General features: G+C 39.5%; 1 protein-coding gene across 1 annotated transcript in view; it reads left to right on the plus strand.

Annotated features, from left to right (window-relative positions):
- The first annotated feature begins 5736 nt into the window (after nt 1-5736).
- Nucleotides 5737-20142, plus strand: part of pea15 (proliferation and apoptosis adaptor protein 15) — a 59283-nt gene continuing 44877 nt past the window's right edge. Inside the window, exon 1 of the mRNA XM_084711971.1 lies at nt 5737-6117. The gene's annotated coding sequence lies outside the window, so the exon portion shown is untranslated. The remainder of the gene's footprint in view (nt 6118-20142) is intronic.

The following is a 20142-nucleotide window of genomic DNA, read 5'->3' on the forward strand; positions in this document are numbered from 1 at the left end:
TATTTTTGGTTCCTAGGATGGCAAAGCAAGGCCATGACAGGCCCTACTTTGCCTCTGATTTGGTTTACCCTAATATTCTTAACCTAACCTTAATTGGCCAATCACAGGCAGAGAAGGACAGGACATGGGTTTGCCATCCTAGGAAAAAAAAAAAAGGTTGGAGTTGGCTCTTTGAGCTTTGAGCAGCTGGTGTTGCTAATTATCCAGTGAGGTATCATTAAACCATGGCAGAAGAATCTGTTTCCATTGAACTTTGTCATGTTTTGCTTTTATAGATAAACCAAGCACAGAAACTATGTATTTTGCAACATTTCAACATTTCTTCTATGGTGAATGGATGGAAACCCTACACCACTTCCTTTTTCCTTATTAAGAGACAGCGAAAGCCACAGAAACTATCAAAACTATAATACTAATAGTACTGCTTCTGAGCTGTGAGTCATAAACAATACTTTCATAGGCCTGGTTGTGTATTGAACTTGATGCAGCAGGTTTCTACTGTGATGCAAATGCAGAAATGCTGAAAATGCAGAAAAAAGCAGTTACATAGTCAGTGATAAATCTTTTAACGTAACTAAATGAAAGATTGGAATTTCCCCCTGTAATGTGACAGACCCCACCCCCACCTCCGGGATACACTACCACATCTCTTCTTTCTCATCATGTGAGTTCGAGTTCTAAAGTTCATCTGCATTCAAAACTTGAGTGATCAGGGTCTGCTACTGTTTACCAAATGTCTTTTGAATTGAGGCATGTCATGCATGAAATCAAATGAGGTTATTAAAAAAAAAAATCTGAGTTAAAGGGGTTAGGATTCTTTGTTAGGAGTATTGTGTATATGCGAGATGTGTGTTTGTACATGCGTTTTGTATTAAAAAGGGGTTTTCGTCCTTGCCCCGGAGTCACAAACCTCACAACAAAAGTCTAATTCATGTTCAGAGATTTGAAGATCAGCCTCGTCATGAGTTACAGACCAACAACAAAGTCATAACTCTTTTTTTTCTGATGGGGAATGAAGTACAATTTTGAAAGAGTGAAGGTCATGAGATGCACAACAAATTTTAGGAAGTTTCCACACCACAAAATGTTGGAGTGACTCATTTTAAAAGCATGCAGCACTACACATTAAATATATAATATATATAATTTTGTTCCTGTATTCAGAATTATCTGACCTTAGTGACGATTTATACTTTCAAAAGGAAGGAAACACACATATCTACACATACCTGAGGCATTTGAAACCATTAGAAGTTATCAGCGTTGTGTAGCTGCAGGCAGAATCATTTCTTTCAGGGGCTTCATGTGTGGTTGTACCAACACCTGCGGTCACTCTGGGTTTAAGTTACACTTCAAGACTGTTCACAAGAGCTAAAGCAGCTGTGCACTTTACACCCACATCCTCGAAAAGCTCAGTCGTTCTCAAGCAAGGATGGGGTGACATTCACTACCTTGTCAAAAACTGTTTAAGAACAATGTTTCTCAACACAAAACTGCAATGAATTTCGGGATTCCACCATCTACAATCCATAATATCGTTAAAAGATTAAGAGAATCCAGAGAATTCTCTGCATTTAAGGGGCCAACATTGTCAGTAAACACAGTTTGTTGCTGCATCTACAAATGCAAGTTAAGATTCTACCATGCAAAAGCGAAAGCCAAACATCAGCAACATCCAGAAATGCTGCAGACTTCTCAGGGCCCGAGCTCATCTCAGATGGACTGATGCAAAGCAGCAACACATGCTGCCATCCAGATGACGTCTTTTTCAGGGAAGTCCCTGCTTATTTCGGCAAGACGATGCCAAAACACATTCTGCAGGTGTTACAACAGTGTGTCTTCATAGTGAAAGAGTTCACATACCAGACTGACCTGCCTGCAGTCCATACCAGTCTCCCATTGAAAATTTGTGATGCATTATGAAACACAAAATACAACAACAGAAACCCTGGACTACTGAGCACCTTTCTACTCAAAAATAAAGATGTTTCCAGCAAATGAATCACAGTTTTCAGCTGTGTGGTTATACACCACTGATTTTATGACTGACTTCCCTTGAAAAGTGCTTGGTCTGCCAAAATCTAGCTTTATATCAACAACTCCACACATTTTTGCAGACTGAAACATCACCAGTAAACACCTACTCAAGTTGAAAGAGCTGGTAAGAAAAAAATAATTCAACCACAGGTTCTAAGGTCATAAAAGAGTCTCCACACTCAAATCAACAATAAACGTTGGATTTTGCGTCAGTAACTCAGAAGACTCTTTTTCAAAACTCACTCATACACCAACGTTCAACACTCATTCAAAAAGAAATCCATAAGAAAAGCTGGAATTACATTAGCCTCAGTTGACCAGAATGCAATGCACCAACAAGAAAAGTTTTTTTTTTTGAGCATACAGTAATACTCCTTTTTATTTACTGGAAACTTGCTCCCCCCCCCCACCCCCCGCACCCCCCCCCCACCCCCCCCACCCCCCCCACCCCCTTGCTTTCGCTTTTGTTGTCTTCTCTCCACTGCCTCCCAAATCCAAAAACTGAATCAAACACCCATGCAGATATTTTAGAAAGTGAGAATCTTAAAATTATTGGCTATGGATGATCTAATTGAACATAATCAAGGGTTTTAACTGACTTTTTTCCTTGTTAATAGGGTGGGAATTTAGGTTAACGGAGACAGCTAGATTCTACAGTAGATGCACCACAAAAAAAAAAAAAAAAAAAAAACAGCACGGTGTCACTAAATAACTCACACATTGGTTATAAAATTTAAACTGTATTAACTGTGTCAGAGACGACAGCGGACTGATTTTGTCCCTGGATTTTAAAGCCTCAGATTGAGATAATTGGAATGCTGCAGGTGCCAGCTGATGCAAAGTTAGTGGACTAAGCGATTCTATCATCTACTATTATGTATGCCAATGACATTTAAGGAGCCAAATGTTAGAACAGATTTTGCCACCGCATAGATAATCATAAGTGACATTAAAACTGTTCCACAAATCTGGCTTGTTGATATAAAATCTAATAAAATTGAGGTCAATGTGTCTTTATGGATGTTTTGGACATAAAAACTGTAAAAGTCCTCCAATGTATTGGAGATTATAGAACATACTTCTTATTCTAGCTCTTTGGAAGAAAAGAAAAACTACTAAAAACTTTTACTCCATGATTTCTATTGTACCTCATAGAAATCTGGGATACTAACATAGAAGATCTTAAACTATTTTAAATCAGTATTTTTAAAAGTACAGCCCTGTTTTTCCACTTGTATCCATTTAATTGTTCTACAGGGCAACTCTTCTTTCTGGAGGGCAGAAAAGAGAAGGCTGATGGATGATTTAGCTTCATTTGAGGGATCAGCACCCAGCAGCACAGCTCCTGTTGGCTCACTGTCACTTTTTAAAAGAATGGTGTTGGGGTTGGAGGGTGAAGGGGGGGGGGGGGGGTTGGCGGTGTTTTGGATCGTGGTCTGATGGAGAGAAAGAAACAGGAGGAGGGATTTGCGGACCGGATAGCGCGGTGACATCAGCTTTGAAAAATGTGTGTGTGTCTGAGTGTGTATCAGTGTCTGAGAAAAAAAAGTGGAATCAGAAGTAAAGGAGGACAGAAAGAGCTCTCACTCTGTTTTTTTTTTCCACAGGACCAAATGTTAGACAGGGACAACAGGAAACCAAAAATATTGTTCTTGGTTAAAAGTGTTGTTTCCAACAGGAATGGATAAAATGTTTTAAGGCCAATGCTTTAAGAGCTATCTGACAAATGCATTTTATATGGATTTTTTTTTACCACGTGAGGTGCACTAGAAAACTGTTCAGGATGTTTGTTCTCTCCTCCCAATGCATGCTGGGACACCCCTCAGCCTTGAATATACAGATCAAAAGGTGATCAAAAAAGAAAATCTGTTCATTTGTAATTTATCTCTGATGAGCATTTCAGTAGCACACATTCTTTTGAAAAGTTGAGAACTTTTTACAGTCTATTATTGCATATGGCAAAACTGCCAAAATTATTTTCAGTTTTTGCTGACCATCAATTTGTCTGCTTCCTTTTTGTTTCTATTTTTGGCAGTTGAAGGACGTTGATGTCAACACTTATTACTGTAATTTACAGCTTGTTCAGCCCCAGAACATACAGCTTATGTCATTGTGCACTGCTGATGGAAACAATGGCTGCAGCTGTAGTCCATATACCTATACAAAGTCTCAGATTATTTAAAGGCAGAATCAGTAAGATTTCTCTGTGCAGTTCATAAACACACCATGAAGATTAAAGGTGAAATACGGATGTTTGAGGTTGGTAAAGCATCCAGAGCACAGCAAAATAATGACAAAATAAGGAAATATATACACACACACACACACACACACACACCCATAGTGGGACATGATGATCGAGAGGGATTATGTTTACATGGGTGTGTCCATTGTGTTTTGAAAAAATGTTGCATATTGTGCCTTTAATATTGATGAAAAGTTGGCGAAAAAGCTCCAGAAATACCAAAAAGGTATAGGCCCAATTTCTGACAAATGACCAATTTGCTGTGAAGTTTGACTTGTCACTTCTTCTACAACAATACAACAAGATGAGACGAGGTGCTTACACTATGAGTCAACAGTCAAAAATCTTTAAATCTTGCACAGATAGGGGTGTCTCACCGGTTTAGCTTCTTTTTGAAGCGTTGTTTTATTGTGACAAAGGAGAGCGTACATAGTTTTCATTGTTATAATCTGTCATTATCGTCAGGTGACTTGTCATCTGTCCATCATTCATCGGCAGTTCGTGTAAAAGACAAATGCCCTTAAAAGAGAAGCTCTCAATAGAGGAAAAGAAGTGATATATTACAAAACTGAAGTTAGTTAATGATCTCAATCCTTACTAATTAGGAGACATGTTATCTCCACAGCACTGTGACAGCGTTAGAGAGGCACATGGTCAATGGATTGTTTGTTTTATTTACTGGCATACTTGCATACATGACCATCATTGTGCTGGTGGCGGTGCTAATTTCGTGCCCTGACTGTCAGTGAGGATGTTCAGCATAACAACACATGATCTCACAATGAGCTGATGAACTATCACAGAGAAACAGGGAGAGCTTCTCTTAGTAGTTTTGGTTAATTAGTTGGTCAAGTCATCAGTTTCTATACTGGGAAAAAAAATAATAACTTCATGATTCTTTTTTTTTTTTGTTGGTTGTGTGATTTGCTATTAGATTCCCACTATACGGCAGTGTTAAACAATCACATTGAAATTAAATGTAACCCGTCTTATACAGAGTTAAGTGAGTGGTATCAGTCAGGCTTGGGGAGTAATGAATTCCTCATAACTGGATTATATGATTAGGATACAACAAAAAGGTAACTACAGTCCATTATAGTTATAAAAAAATATGTAATCAGATTAACACAGAAAAGTAATCAAAGTTACATAATATTTATATTAGGATACTTGGATTGGGATACTGACTACATTTTTTAACTGATGATTAGTAGTCAATTCAGAATACATTTTTAAAGTAACCCTCCAAGAAATGACCGACTTGGGGTTGTCAATGTCTCATTCCCATTTGCCCATATTTTTATCCACCTAATCATTCATTCATGGAGTGGTTTATTGGAAGAGTGCGCCATTGTTTCCAATAGACGATCTCTGGACGAATCAGACAGCGTGCTTAACCGTGACCGGGAGAGGGAGAGAGGGAGGGAGGAAAAGGCGTTTCCACGTTTCAGCAGCAGCAGCAGCAGCAGCCGGTGACAGAGCAGAGCGGCGGAGAGCGAGACACACCGACACTGAGCGGAATCACGACCATCCTGAACCCGGCGTTTCTCCTTTATCACCTCCAAACACTGTCTGACAGCTCGCCCCACGCGTGTCCCCTTCACGGCCGCGTCTCCCCACGCTGGTGAAACGGACTCAAATCCATCACTGAAGCCGCAAAAGTGAACCGACGGACGGAGTGGACTTTTTTTTTTCTCCCTGCAGCCTCTCTTTTTAGGCCGAAATTAAATTCCCCGCAGAGCTGCTTTCTGTGACACCCAGAGGAGATTATCTTCCCGCAGACTCCCGCATCTCTCTCCCTGTCTGTAGCTGACTCATTTTTGCTGCTGCTCGGGGTGAGTACGTCTGTTTAACTCTCTTTTTACTGCATAAATCACAACGCAAACCGTTTTATTTCGCTTTCTGTAAGATAAAAAGCATCTCCAGGGGGTGTAGTTCATTAACTGGACCGCGATGGGAATCGGCCAGCCTCCTTCATTCATGGACATGGATCATTTCGTCCTCGCATACCGTTACATTATTGCTGTATCTCTCTCTGTGTGTGTGTGTGTGTGTGTGTGTGTGTGTGTGTGTGTGCGTGTGTGTGAGTCTCGCCTACTTCACAGCCTGCCTGTAAAATTAAGTTTTCCGGATTGTTTATGGCATTTAAAGGGTTAAATGCACGGAGAGAGTGAAGTTGAAGAAATGGGGCGTTCATGGCCCTTTATTCTACACTATTTTGCTGATGAAACTCACACTTTCTTCCTGATTTTGACCAAAATTAGGCCAAAATGGCTCAAAAGTTTTAAAATATTAATATATTTAAAAATAGAAACGCGTCATCGATAATTCTATCTGTAAAATGTGCTTTGAGGTCAAAACTCTTGTTGCATTGACACGACACAACCATGAACTTGAGTGTCATGTGGGAAGTTTGTGAATTTCCCATTCTCCAGTGGGCATTTAACACACCATTGATTAAACTAATTGGATTGGGTTTAGTGTCGCTGCAGGCGTTCACGTATCCAATGCCCTTTTCATTACTTCCCCAGCCAAATATTCCCATAGAGACTTAATTTACTGATATTATTATATGTTCTTCAATTGAATCATAATAAATCATGTTGTCTGTGATGTTTTAAGTTTATATTTATATTTGTGCACTTGTTTTGGACGATATTGACCTACTTTTAAAGCCACACAAAATTCAGTTCATTAAAGAGACGATAATAAAACACCAGCGACCACCTGTGACCGTCCCGGATGCTCGTGTGTGTGTGTGTGTGTGTGTGTGTGTGTGTGTGTGTGTGTGTGTGTGTGTGTGAGCGGATGGGGAAAAGGGTGGGTCTTTTTATGAATGGATGTGTCTGGCCTGCCAGCACCACATGTGTGTATGTGTGCTTGTAGGGGTGGGAGTGACTAGTACTCCTCTCTCTGGCCAATAGCAGTTTTATATCACCAAACATCTCTGTGTTTTCTGGTTTTAATATCCTGACAGTGTCACAAAAATAATCCCATAATGCTTTTTTTTTTAAACCTAGAGAGTTTTTTGCTCAGAAAAGACAAGTTTTTGTAAAGCAACTTTAAACAAGGCAAGAACTGTACATAAGATAAATATTAACTCATGGAGAAAAGTGGATTTAATGTAAAGTTCAAGAGGTGAAAATAAGTTTAATAGCTTTTGGACATTAAAGAGAATGGTAGATTTAAATATTAATACTACTACAGCAAGTTTTTTTTAATTGTTCTGAAATTTCTCATGCTTTCTATATGATCTACATTAGTTAACAAGACCATCAGCAAGAAGATTGGCTGTTTCTATGGCGTTATTCTTAATGTCTGCTACTAGGTCAGAGTCTCCTTAAAATCCGACGAAACAAGCCTGCGTTTACATTTTTGCAGGTTAGTTTGCAGTGAGTTGTACATTTAAGGAAGCTGTTTTTATTATGACATCAAAACTACTACTTTTGTCTAGAGGGACCTTCAAAATAAAAAAAAAAGTATGATAGTTCCTTGTAGTAGCTTTGAGCAGTGTTTAAGTTGAGCCTAGTTTGCAATACTAAACTCTTTTAAAGGGACAGTTCACCCAAAAATGAAAATTCAGTCACTTTCTGCTCACCCTCATGCTGACTGAAGGTTTTGTTTCTTGGTTTCACAGGAAAACGGCATTTCAAAATCTTCCTAACAATTGTAGTGAATGGTGACCACTTTTCAAACAGAGAGAAAAAAACAAACAAACATAAATACCTCCACACTCCTTGTCTGCTATAATCCAAGTCTCCTAACGCTCCAGCATGCCGTTCACCATCACACCAGACACACCCAGTTCAGACGGCGATGTGCACTTTGCATGTGAACGTGGCTCCAAACTAAAGATCTACAGTGAAGATTTAGGCTACATTATATTAATGATATCTTTTAAATCAATTTGGCATGCGGGGGCTTTACGAGACTTGGTTTACACCAGAGCAGTATATATATGAGACCACATTTGATTATTTTCTTCTTATTATTCATTTGGAGCCTCCATACAGTGAAGTTCTTCTCCCTCATCCTGGGTTGGCTGAAGTACCTCCTGCTCTGTATTTACAATTTCACTTGAATTTGCAAAATCATGCAAGGATCCAGCCCTGACTTCTTACCTGGCCTCCTCCTAATATGTAGCAGAGCCACTACATGACAGCTCCCACGCTCATAACGGTGCTGCCAAATCTCCTCCAATGGACTCATTTCTACCATTGCATAATATACAGTATACTGTCTTATCGCACAGCAGTAATGTCACAGAGCCCAAGGTTACATAATCAAATTGCCTGTTTAGTTGCATCAACAGAGACGTTAACATAAGACAAAGAAAATCGTCAGTAGGGCTGCAGCAAATGATTATTTTCAGTAGCAATTCATCTGTCAATCATTTTCTCCAATAATTGATTAGTTGTTTCCTCCATAAAATGATGAAAATGTTGAACGTCTTCAAATGTCTTGTTTGTCGCAACCCAAAGACCAGAGAAGCCAGAAGATATTCACATTTGTGATGCTGAAATCAGACGACCTTTCTTTTCTTTCAAAACTATTAATTGATTATCAAAATAGTTTAACAGTTGACATCTAATCAATTAATTGAGTAATCATGGCAGCTCGCCGGGTCTGCACAACTGAAAAGCTGGAACAAGGCAGTGTTTGGAATTTCCAAAGAAAAAAAAAAAAAAAAAAAAAATCAGTGCAACTGCTAATCATTTTCTGTTCAGTGACCAGTTGTTTCAGTTAACTGAGACACTTGATGCAATTTACAGTCTGTGCATATGTTTAATCAGTGTCTTCTTTGCCGTCGTGTGTGACACTTGTATAGTATGGCAGCTGTCTGTCCATTTCCTGTAAGGCTGCATTCCAGTCATATTATCCCTCCACAGTGGGCACTTTTACAAGCTGTTAAACAATCCCAGCACAGCAGAATAGAGAAGAGTTGTTTTATTGAAACAGTAACTGCAAATGCCTTTAAATTTCTGAAAGAGAAGTTTCCTCTTGCATGTTTCTAAGGACAGTTTGGGGGGGGGGCGGGGGGGTAGGTTGACCTTGAATGCACTGTTTCAGGGTAAGATGTGGTAAGGTTTAGTTTAAGGTTAACAGTAGCACAGTGGGGTTTACCATGTAGTTATGATGGTCATGGGCTAGGGTCCTCACCAGTACACAAGTACAACGTGGGAATATTATGCTCTCAAGAAGGACATTCCTGGGTTAAGCTTTTTACCGACAACATTTAGTTTTACTTTTTCGGTTAACATTCAGGCATTGGTGTGTGTGTGTGTGTTACCATGTAGTTGTGATGATTATGGACTCGGGTTTTCATTCTTGCAGGCCTTTGAGGACATGATTGAAACATGGGGATATTTTGCCCTAGAAAGGGCTGTTTCGGGGTTATGGCCTGGTTATAGGGACAAGATTTAGTTTTAGGTTAACATTAGGGTAAGGGGATTTGTGATGTAGTTGTGATGATTAGCTTAGCCTAGGGTCCTCACCATTATAAATGTGTGTATTTCTGCAGGTTTATGAGTACACGTTTGACAAATCGGGACATTTTGCCCTCAAGAGGACCTTTTAGGGGTTGAGGCCTGGTTTAAGGGAAAAGATCGGATTTAGTTTTAGGTTCACATCAAGGCAAATGGAGTTTAGCTCATAGTTGTGATTTTTAGGGGCTATGGTCCTTACAAGTATACAAGTGTGTGTGTGTGTGTGTGTGTGTGTGTGTGTGTGTGTGTGTGTGTGTGTGTGTGTGTGTGTGTGTGTGAGAGAGAGTGTGTGTGTGTACCTTGACTCAGCTTTTTGGGAGCCGGTCTCCTCTCCTCTCTTATCCATATCGATCTGTCTTCTCGGACGGAGAAAGGAAAAAAAAACTGGGCAGCGCAGCAGAAATGTGCTTCCTCTCTCGGGTTCACTTCCTCTCTGTGCGTGTCGGTGGTGTCGGTTGTCCCTCCACCACCGCCAGGGGAATGTTTGTGGTTGGCTGTTTGCAGGCGCCGAGTCAAACACAGTTCTCGGGAAGATCGGTGTTAAACTGGTGCAACTTGAAACAATCAAAACAAATGACAAACATGCCAGTTTTTTTCTCTTTTACATGGACTTTATCGACTCTCTTGTCAGCAAGCTGTTGATTGTCACACATTACAGACGATAGACAATCATAACTTCACCATAACCACAGGAGGCTGCTTGTAATCATTGTTTTCTGCCCAACAACAAAAATCTTACGCATGATAATGCTATTTTTAGTATGTAAGGAAGAGCATCTTTTTGCCGAGAACTGAAACCCATAAATTCACTAAAGTTTACCCAAAACAAAAGTCTGGTGTTGAGTACGGTCACTTCTGCTACCACAGGGAAATAAGGGAATGGAAACTCTGCTCAGACAAAACTGGACTCACCAACATCTGATCCTCTTCCTCTTCCCTCCCTCTTGGTTTCATCTGGTATGAAACATCACAGACTGAACGGGGTGGTAAACACCAGCATATGTTGGTTAGCTCACTGATTTCTTCTTGCAAAATTAGGGCTGGACGAAATGGCCAAAAATAAAGATGAATCATGATTTTTCTTTTTTTTTTTTCAAGCTCAGGGATGAATAATGATTTTAAATGGCTTTCCCCTATGAAGCAAGACTAAAGCATGATTGAAACATCATATTTATAGACCTACATGAACAAACAGTTAAGTAAGAATATTAAAACTACACCATTTGCAAGGCTGTATTGTGGCAAATTCATCCCATAGTTGTCAAGAAAAAAAGCAAAAAATGTTAACCTCTTGGTGGTGCCAGAGGAGTCAGAGAATAACCAAATTCAGTAGGATAGGCAAAATTTCATGGCAGTCCATCCAACAGCTGTTGAGACATTTCAGTTCAAAAAGGTGTGTCAACCAAGACCGATCGACAACCCTACATTGCTGTTACTGGAGTTAGGGCTGAAACTCAAAGTCTGTACACGACTTCATCTGTTCCTGCTGCTGTTTCTTGACATAGCTAGCTTTAGCATCGCAAATTGTTAGCAAAAAGAAAACGACAACAGACATTTGCACATGAAGTCAGTAAACTGCAATAAGTCTGCATGAAACTCTTCACAGGTCAGACCAGCTAATGTAGCCAGCTATCACTGATGCTACTGTTTGACTGAAAATAACCCTTAAAATGTAATAACTCAATTTTCACTGTCGACATCTGACACATTGAGCACAAATGAAAATTTAAATCAATCTATGGATTTTTGGTTTTGTATGTTTTTTGTAACACTACAGTCAACTTCTACACCCAAAGGTAGCTTTCTCTATTCACTGCCAGTGTTCTTTTAATCTATTTTTTTATTACTGTTAGGATTTGGGGTATTGCTGAATTGCTCTCAGTGTAGAAAAGTCTCAGAAAAAGCCTTTATATCATCATGAGACCCAGACTAACCTCCACTGCATCAGCTCTGGACGACACTGACAGGCTGATATTTAATAAAGCCCAGTATCAGCCTGATCTGACAACAATGTGTGCCAACACAGCAGACTGGGTAATTAAAATCACATCATGCTGAAAACCAACACAAATGCGTGTGGCCCCCGAAGCAGGGACTCGGATATCATGAAAACAGGCCATGTTTTTCAGTCTCGCCGTCACTCTGAAAGGATCACTTCCTGCAGCAGTGGATCCTCTGACATGCCTCCTGGTACACAGAGGGAACAGATATATCACTGTCAGACCATCCCGGCCTTTTGTTTCCCGTCTCTCCCCCTGCTGCGCGTTTGTTTACTTTCACCATGTGTGCGCCAGGCTCTCAGGAAGCTATGAGTTACAGAGGGACGCTGTCATCAACGCTGCATTACATCACTGCCTGTAATCTGCTGCTCGATTACATCGTCTTCTGCTGCTGCCCACTTTTCTCAGCTCTGCTCGAGGTAACCATTTACAGATTAAACTGTTTTGCAGATGACCCTTTATAACTCCACAGGAAAATGTTTCTGAAAGCAAGCAAATGCACACTTTACGGACATGTAACACGCAGAACAATGTCCGGTTAGAACATGCAGCTAAGTTTGCATTGTAATCCTGCAGCCCGGAGCAAATGCAAAGCTTGAAGTGATGCAGAGGTTGATAACATTATGGAGTAATCCTCTGACTACAAATAGACAGGTGATCTAATAAATTATGTAATTCTTTTCTATTAATGCCTGTCCACCACTGTGTTTTTTAAAACTGTTACCAATGCATTGTAATAAATGAAAAGGTTGCCAAACTACCAGTTTATATGAAGGCTGAGTACATAAATCCTTAATGTTTAATCGAGTATTTGTCTCAAAGGCTTTGATTCCCATTGACCCTGACTGGATTTAAACTTCAGTGATGTGAATCATCAGTTGAGAAGGCCCTGAGCTGAGCCTCAGTCATTTTTAGCTGTGTCATTGTTCGCAGAGCCGTGCAGTATTACAGCAGAGCAAGTTATAAACTTGTACAATGCGAGTAAGGTTGGGTCATATGATGAAAATTTTCCGACCGACCACTGTCAGCCCATCTATTTGCATCTGGCGATATATTCATCCTCCCTCCCACCTCTGAAGTCTCAGCTGGGAGGTGTGTGCAAGTGATGAATTCACTGTTATGTACACTGTGTACATTCACTATACTCAAAAAGCAAAATAAACTCACAAAGTGACATACAACCATTTACATTATGAGTTCAAGTTTCTCTCTTTAATTGACTCATTAACTTATTGTAAACTGCTTCATTCAAACTCCACAAAAAACATGTAAAAACTAATTAAAACCATGTTTGTTAGTCTTTCCATTGTCCTAAATTGTAAACTCAGAGTCAGGTACGTCTCTGATACTCACAACTATATATCAGGTGGAGCATCAGGACACCTCAGCCTGATGTCTCTGTCATTGGGGTCACAGGAAGTGATACTGCGATCAGGACGGAGTAGGACTGGGCAAACGGTGAGCCAAACTTACCGCCCCCGCTGTTTTTTAAAAAGTCTATAACAAACACTGTTTATTGTTCTCAGCCACAGCTCTGGATGCTCTGCTCCTGGGCAAACAGGAAGTAATGCCTTAAAGGGGAAGTCTGCATTTCCAGTTACATCACCAGTTATAATCACTGTCACAGATTTCAGATTCTAGATACGTTCCAGGTACTCCTGTTAGGTGGGTTCTGTCGTCCAACACCACCCACGAGCCGACAGTGTATAACTATGCAGCACTTAATTTGCAGATTAATGTATTTGGCAAGATGATTGTGTTGATGTTTACTTGGAAAATAGCATTTAAAACCATGCATATGTTTCTTGGAAGAGGAAATGAGCAGCTTGTCACGACTTATCAGGCTTTTAACCTTAAGGGGAGATTTACCTTGATAGGGTGCTCGTCTGTGTGAAGCAATTGCAGCGATTTATTTTGAATTCCCCCAATGCCACAAAGGTTAAGCCTTCCTCTCTCCATCCACAGCCACATGGACACACTGAAAAAAAACAACAACAACAACACAGATTTAATCCCTCCGGCAACTGCTTGGTTGCGTGGATGGTTGGTTGCTGTGCTACAAGTGACGCCCACACCAGCAAAAAGATACTTTTCAGTGCTCGCCTCCACTGCTGTTTATCTGCTCTGCATTGTAATTACATCCTTTTAGTGCAACATGCTGCAGAGTTTTCAGATTTCCTCTTTTGGGGTGGAGCAGCGGTGCATCGACAGGTTTAGTGAGGATGTAAAAGGGTAAGACTTAAAAGGATAGTTTAGATTTTATGAAGTGACGTTGTATGAGGGACCTGTTCATAGTCAGTGTATTACCTATGGTAGATCAAGGTTGGGTGCCAGTTTGGAGGAGCAGCAGGAGTACAGGTGTGGGAAGCTAAACAATGTGTTCCTGTGGACAGGGTAAGAAGGGTTTTTAATGCAGTACCAACTGAGGGGTCAAAGGTCACAGGCATTCAGTGATGGTTTTCAGCCTTGCCATTTATTCACAGAGATTTCTCTGGATTCTCTGCATCTTTTAATGATGTTATGGATTGTAGATGGTGAAATCACTAAGTTCCTTGCAATTGCAATTGTGCATTGAGAAACCTTGTTTTTAAAGTGTTGGACTACTTGCTGTCAGTTTTTTACAAAGGTGTGAACCTTGTGCCATCCTTTGGAGGATGGCCCTTTTATACCCAATCAAGACATTATCATCTGTTTCTAATTCACTTATTTATATATTTACTTTCAAACATGTTTTTTGAGTATGGCACAACTTTCCCAGTCATTGTTGCACCTGTGCAAACTTTTTTTTTTTTCCAGAAATCAAATTCAGAATGAGTGTATATTCACAAAAACAAAATACAATAAAGTTTATCAGTTTGAACATAAAATGTTTTGCCTTTGTACTACACTCAATTGAATGTAGGTCAAAAATTATTTGCAAATCATTGCTTTTTGTTTTGTACACCGTCCCAACTTTTTTAGAACTGGGGTTGTAAAATGGTCGATGACCATCAACTATAGGTATTACACTGACTATCGATAGGTACCTCACAAAATGCCCTTCAAATAATCCAAACTATCCAAAACCCAAAACGGGAGTGATGCTGTTGGTTTATGGATCAAGGGAGCAGCGGGGTTGTCACCTGCCTTAACACAGCTGTGTTTCGTAAGCCCAATCTGTGTGACTGGCAGTGTTTCACAGTAACAAGAATAATGGATGAAATGATCCACACACACACGCGGTACACCTAAGCCTACACAGACGGGCAGAGCCACACAAACAGCGACAGTGCAGATGGACTGCTGAAGCACACACATGCACGAACACGTGGGTATGCACACGATTTTGTATGCACACACATACATACACACTTTGATTCATTCTCTTTCGCCCGTGTGCATAATCTACTCTGCCGCTCGACTCCAAATGAAACGCCTCAGTGGGTCTGATTGGATTTGATAAGAGTTGATTCGATTGAAGCAGGATGGGAGGGAGGTGAATATAGTTCTGCAGTATGTGTGTGTGTCTGTGTGTCTGTGCGCGTCTCTCTCAGGTGTTTTTCACTCCGTCTGTCAGTGTGTACATTAGTCTAAATGTATGTTTGATCACACCAAACTCTCCGCCACTTCCTGAGCACCATCGCACCATTTGATCAAATTTGGAGTTGAGTAGGAAAACATCATGAGACTGGATGTAGTGCAGTCAGCTGCTCAGTAAAGACCCTGGAGTCCCTCGCAGTGCTGTCGAGCTGATGCATCTCTCACGGTCTTCTCGTCTGCATCTGCACAGATATATATACACGTGTGTGCACACAACAGCACAAGTCACGATTACTTTACCATTTAGTTCAGTTTCTGACAGTAGCCCTACCTTCGAGGCAGCCGGAGACTTTCAGATGTTTCACTGAGCTTAGAACCTATGTGGTGCATTCAGGTGCTTGTAGGAAACTCCAGTATCTGAGATTTAAAGGTTCAAAAGTACAGAAAAAACATTAATATTTTCTAGAGTCAAACTGATATGAGATTTTTGAGGCTGATACGTAGAGGAGAAAAATTCACATATTACCAGTGTGGAGGCCAATATTGTGAATTTTTTTGTGTGGACTGTGCACCAATTAGGCACATAGCTAAGTAAATGTCAGTGGTGTTCATCCAACCCAGGTGAGAATTTTTAGGAAATTGCTATTTTTTTCCACTTCCAATCTTTGTGCTAAGCTAAGCTAATTGTCTCCTAGCAATAGCTTTATATTTAACTAACACATCTTTGTATAGATCTTTCAAATGATATCTGAAAGAGAAACACAATGTAATCGTTGTGATGTCCTAAAATTTGCTAAGAATTTATTTTTTTCTTTGGTTGAGGAAGATGTTGTTTGGCAGCTGATACTGATGTGATGTGATCAAATTTAGCATTTTTCTACAGGTGCTTAGCATAATGACTGGCGACAGGCAGAAACAGCTAGCCTGGGAGTTGTTTCTACACTTTGACTCAAAAACAAATTTAATTTGTACATGAAACACGATTAAAGATGTTTATTAGAGGTGCTAGTAGGTGGATTTTGCTATCATTCTATAAAACAACACTAGCTGTCTTTCCCTGTTTACAGTCCTTGTGCTAAGCTAGGCTTAATGTCTTCTGGCTTTAGCTTCATGCATAACATATATATGTGCCGACGTGTGAGCAGTATCTTCTCATCTAACTCTCAGTAAGAAGGTGATTTCTAAAATGTTGCACCATGAAATTTCAAGGCCGTCCTCACTCTCAACAGCCTTAAAATTCAATTATAATACAAAAAAAAAAGAGAAAAAAGGAAAAAGTAATACCTCAAAAACTCCTGAACTGCAATAACTCTGGTGTGTGTGCATGTGTGTGTGACACACACAGTAACTTTTTGGCCAGTTTTTGTTTTTGTCATGCAGCAGACGAGGACTCAGCCTGTGGCGCCGTAGAGAAGCTGGCCGTGCCCATCAGGGGGTCTGGTGTGTTTGCGCTTCTTCGTCTGCTCTTTGGATGATGAAGGATATTTGTGTGTGTGTGTGTGTGTGTGTGTGTGTGCGATGAAGAAGCTGGTGGCGTGGGTGGGAAGTACGGGTCTATAACAGTTGCTCTGATGAGCCATGAGTGCCTTGATGAGACACTTTGTGTTGCTGAGGTGATTCAGAGCCGTCATTTTTTTTATGCCACCCTGAATTAGACCAAGTGTTGTCCTTATGCACTTCAAAGACTGTTTGAACTTGTTTGATGGGAAATTTTTGGTTGGTGCAGTCTTTTTGGACAATAACAAGCTGGTGGAGGATATGTTGTAGCTTTACGTTTTCTTTTACAGTCACTCTAGTGTGTTTAGGTATTTTTCAGTCATTTTCTGACAATGCTGATTAACCACACTTGAGCTGCAACAATTAATCGAGTCATTGCCAACTATTTTGATAATCGATTAATCTGTTTGAGTTATTCTTTAACAAAAAAAAGTCAAAATTCTCAGATTTCAGATTCTTAACTGTGAATATTTTCTAGTTTCTTTACTCCTCTCTGACAGTAAACTGAACACATTTGGGTTGTAGACAAACCAAGACATTTGAGGACGTCATCTTGGTCTTTGGGAAATACTGATTGACATATTTCACTGTTTTCTGATATTTCATAACCAAACAACTAATCGTTTAATCGAGAAAATAATCAAGATTAATCATTAGTTGCAGCCCTAAATTGCACTTTTCCCCAAGTAACTTTGTTTTGAGATATAGAGTCTCTAGAAGGGTATGATTCAACTTTTTCACATGGTCTGTTAAAAAGCTAATCACAGTACTGCTACTATCATAATACAGCTAGCATGCTCTCCTCTGACATTTCCATTCCAGTCCATTGTCAGTTGAAAAACAGGTGCAAACATCTGGAGCACACAGACATATGTCCTATTTAGACCCGTTTTTCTAGTCTCTCCTGTAACATTATCGATCAATCTGTTGAGCATTTTCTACATTAATCAAATAGTTGTTTGGTCCAAAAATGTCAAAAAAAATGGTGAAAGATATTAATTGGTTTTTCAAAAAGCTCAACATGATGCCTTTGAGTGTTTCGTTTTGTCCACAACTCAAAGATAATCGGTTTACTGTAATAGATGAAGAAAGAAACTTTTTTTTTAACTAAAAAATACTCAGAAAGGTTAATCGATTACCTAGTTGAATAGTTGGCAATGAACTTGATAATTGATTAATAACTGATTAATTGTTCCAACTCTTAATAGACGGTCTGTGGCTCTCACACTGCAGTACTCACTGGTGCACACTTGGGTCTTTCATATTTTTCCTTTAACACTGGCTGGATTTGGACTTTAAAGCCTGTTTTCAGCCATTTGCTGTTTGTCCACACAGCCGTCTTATCCACGAGCATCCGTCCTTCGGATGACATGGATGGATGCTCGTGGAGAAGGGGAAGTTTTGCTTCCTGAACTCATCAGTTAAAGCCCAGAACGTGTCTTTGCCTGCCTTAATGTCATTATCTCCATCCCCTTCTCTAATGTGTGTGTCTGTGTGTGTATGTGTGTTCATGTACTGTATGTGTTGCTGAAAAAGCCTCGGGAATCAGGTTAACCTCCTTGCCACAGAGATGAAATATTCACAAAGTACACACACACACACACACACACACACACACACACACACACACGTACCTTCTCTCCACTTCGACTCCATCTGATAAAATGCGATGCAGGCGTCAAACCTGCTTTGTGTGTGTGTTGTTTATGTAACCCTCTGGGGACCTGTGTACCCACCTAGAGCCTGAGGTGTTGCAGCTTGCACTAATGCATTGTATCAGTGCACAAAGGCCCGACTGGAAGCTTTAATGTAAAACCTTTTCACAGAGTTTTTGGAGAAGCTAAACCCACGGTGGGCAATGAACAGCCCACGAGCCACATCTGCCCTTGTCATTGTGTAATTTCTCTGTGGCTCCATATCTGCAGCACTTAGTATTCAACGTTTGGAACATCTTCTCACTGATGAATTGCATTTTTGTTCTATTCATGTTAAAATTGTCTCAGGTGCTTTAAATGACATGATCCCTGCTTAATGAGTGAGTTAAAAGGTGAATATACATTCACTTTGCCAGTCCTTTTCATGGGTGTGCGTTTTAATAATGAGCACTAATTTGTATCAACCTTCAAACCTTGGCCCTTATCTTTTTACATTTGATTAAATGTAGCACAGATATCTTTCTAAAACCTCATTTAGTTGGTAAATGAGGATCCTGTCTGTCTATTGTGTTAAGTTGAAGCTTCATACACAAAATAATTTAGGCCTGCAACCAATGATCAGCATTTAATCATTTTCACTATGAACTGATTAGTTGTTTGGTCCATGAAATGTCAGAAAATGTGGACATTTTTTCTAAATAAATTTAAAAAAAAACTCAAAATGATTAATCAGTTATCATAATACTTGGCAGTCACTTTATCTTTTTATTGTTATAGGTTCACTGGTGTTTTCTTATCATCTCTTTTCTTGAACTGAATTTTGTGTAGGTTAATATGATCCAAAGTAAGTGCACAAATACAAATATAAATTGATTTATTATGATTCAATTGGAGAATATGGATAATAATGTCATAAAAATGAAGTCTCTGTGGGAATATTTGGCTGGGGAAGCAATGAAAATGGAATTGGATACGTGAACGCAACAAGATTTTTTTTTTTTCTTACATCTGGAGAACAAGATTTGTAATGTTTTTTTAATGTTGGTGTGGCCCGTTACACTTACAGGTAAAGCTACTATTGTTTGGGTTGTATCATGTTTCAAATCGTTTTGACAGTGAATGCTGTTGTTTGTAGAAAAATCAGCATCACATAGTGGCTATAACTTACCAAGAAAGTTAACTTGTAGCGACTGCACATCACCAACACCAGTACAGACTAAAGTTTGTGTTATTGAAATAACATTTTAGCTTGTTAGGTAACTAGATACTAACTAGATATTAGCTATCTTAGTTTAGATTATGTAAAATTGATTTAAAATGTCAGTAAATCACTCTCCAGACAGAAAGACCACAGAAATTATTAACATCTAGGGTTTATTGCTCACACTCAGTGTTTTCGCCACCATTGCCTTGTTGTTGCAACCTAATAGCGTCAGTATTTGATTATATGATGGGCGAGGCTCAAATATGTTCAAAAGAAAAGCAAATATTGAAGATGGAGAAAAGATTTTTGTTAGATTTGTATATATATGTATATTTCCCTGCACAATTTTTCTCATTTTCCTTTTCACATTTCACCAGAATATGCGGTGTATATCTGATAAAAATAAGTCTTGAAGGTAAATAAATTTGTTTTTATTTTGTTTGATCTACTGGCTGGTGGTAAAGGAAAAGAAATTAAAAGCTTTTCGCAATATTTTATC

This window comes from Lutjanus erythropterus, chromosome 23 (assembly GCF_056507025.1).
Source record: "Lutjanus erythropterus isolate fLutEry1 chromosome 23, fLutEry1.hap2, whole genome shotgun sequence".
Taxonomy (NCBI): Eukaryota; Metazoa; Chordata; class Actinopteri; order Lutjaniformes; family Lutjanidae; genus Lutjanus; species Lutjanus erythropterus.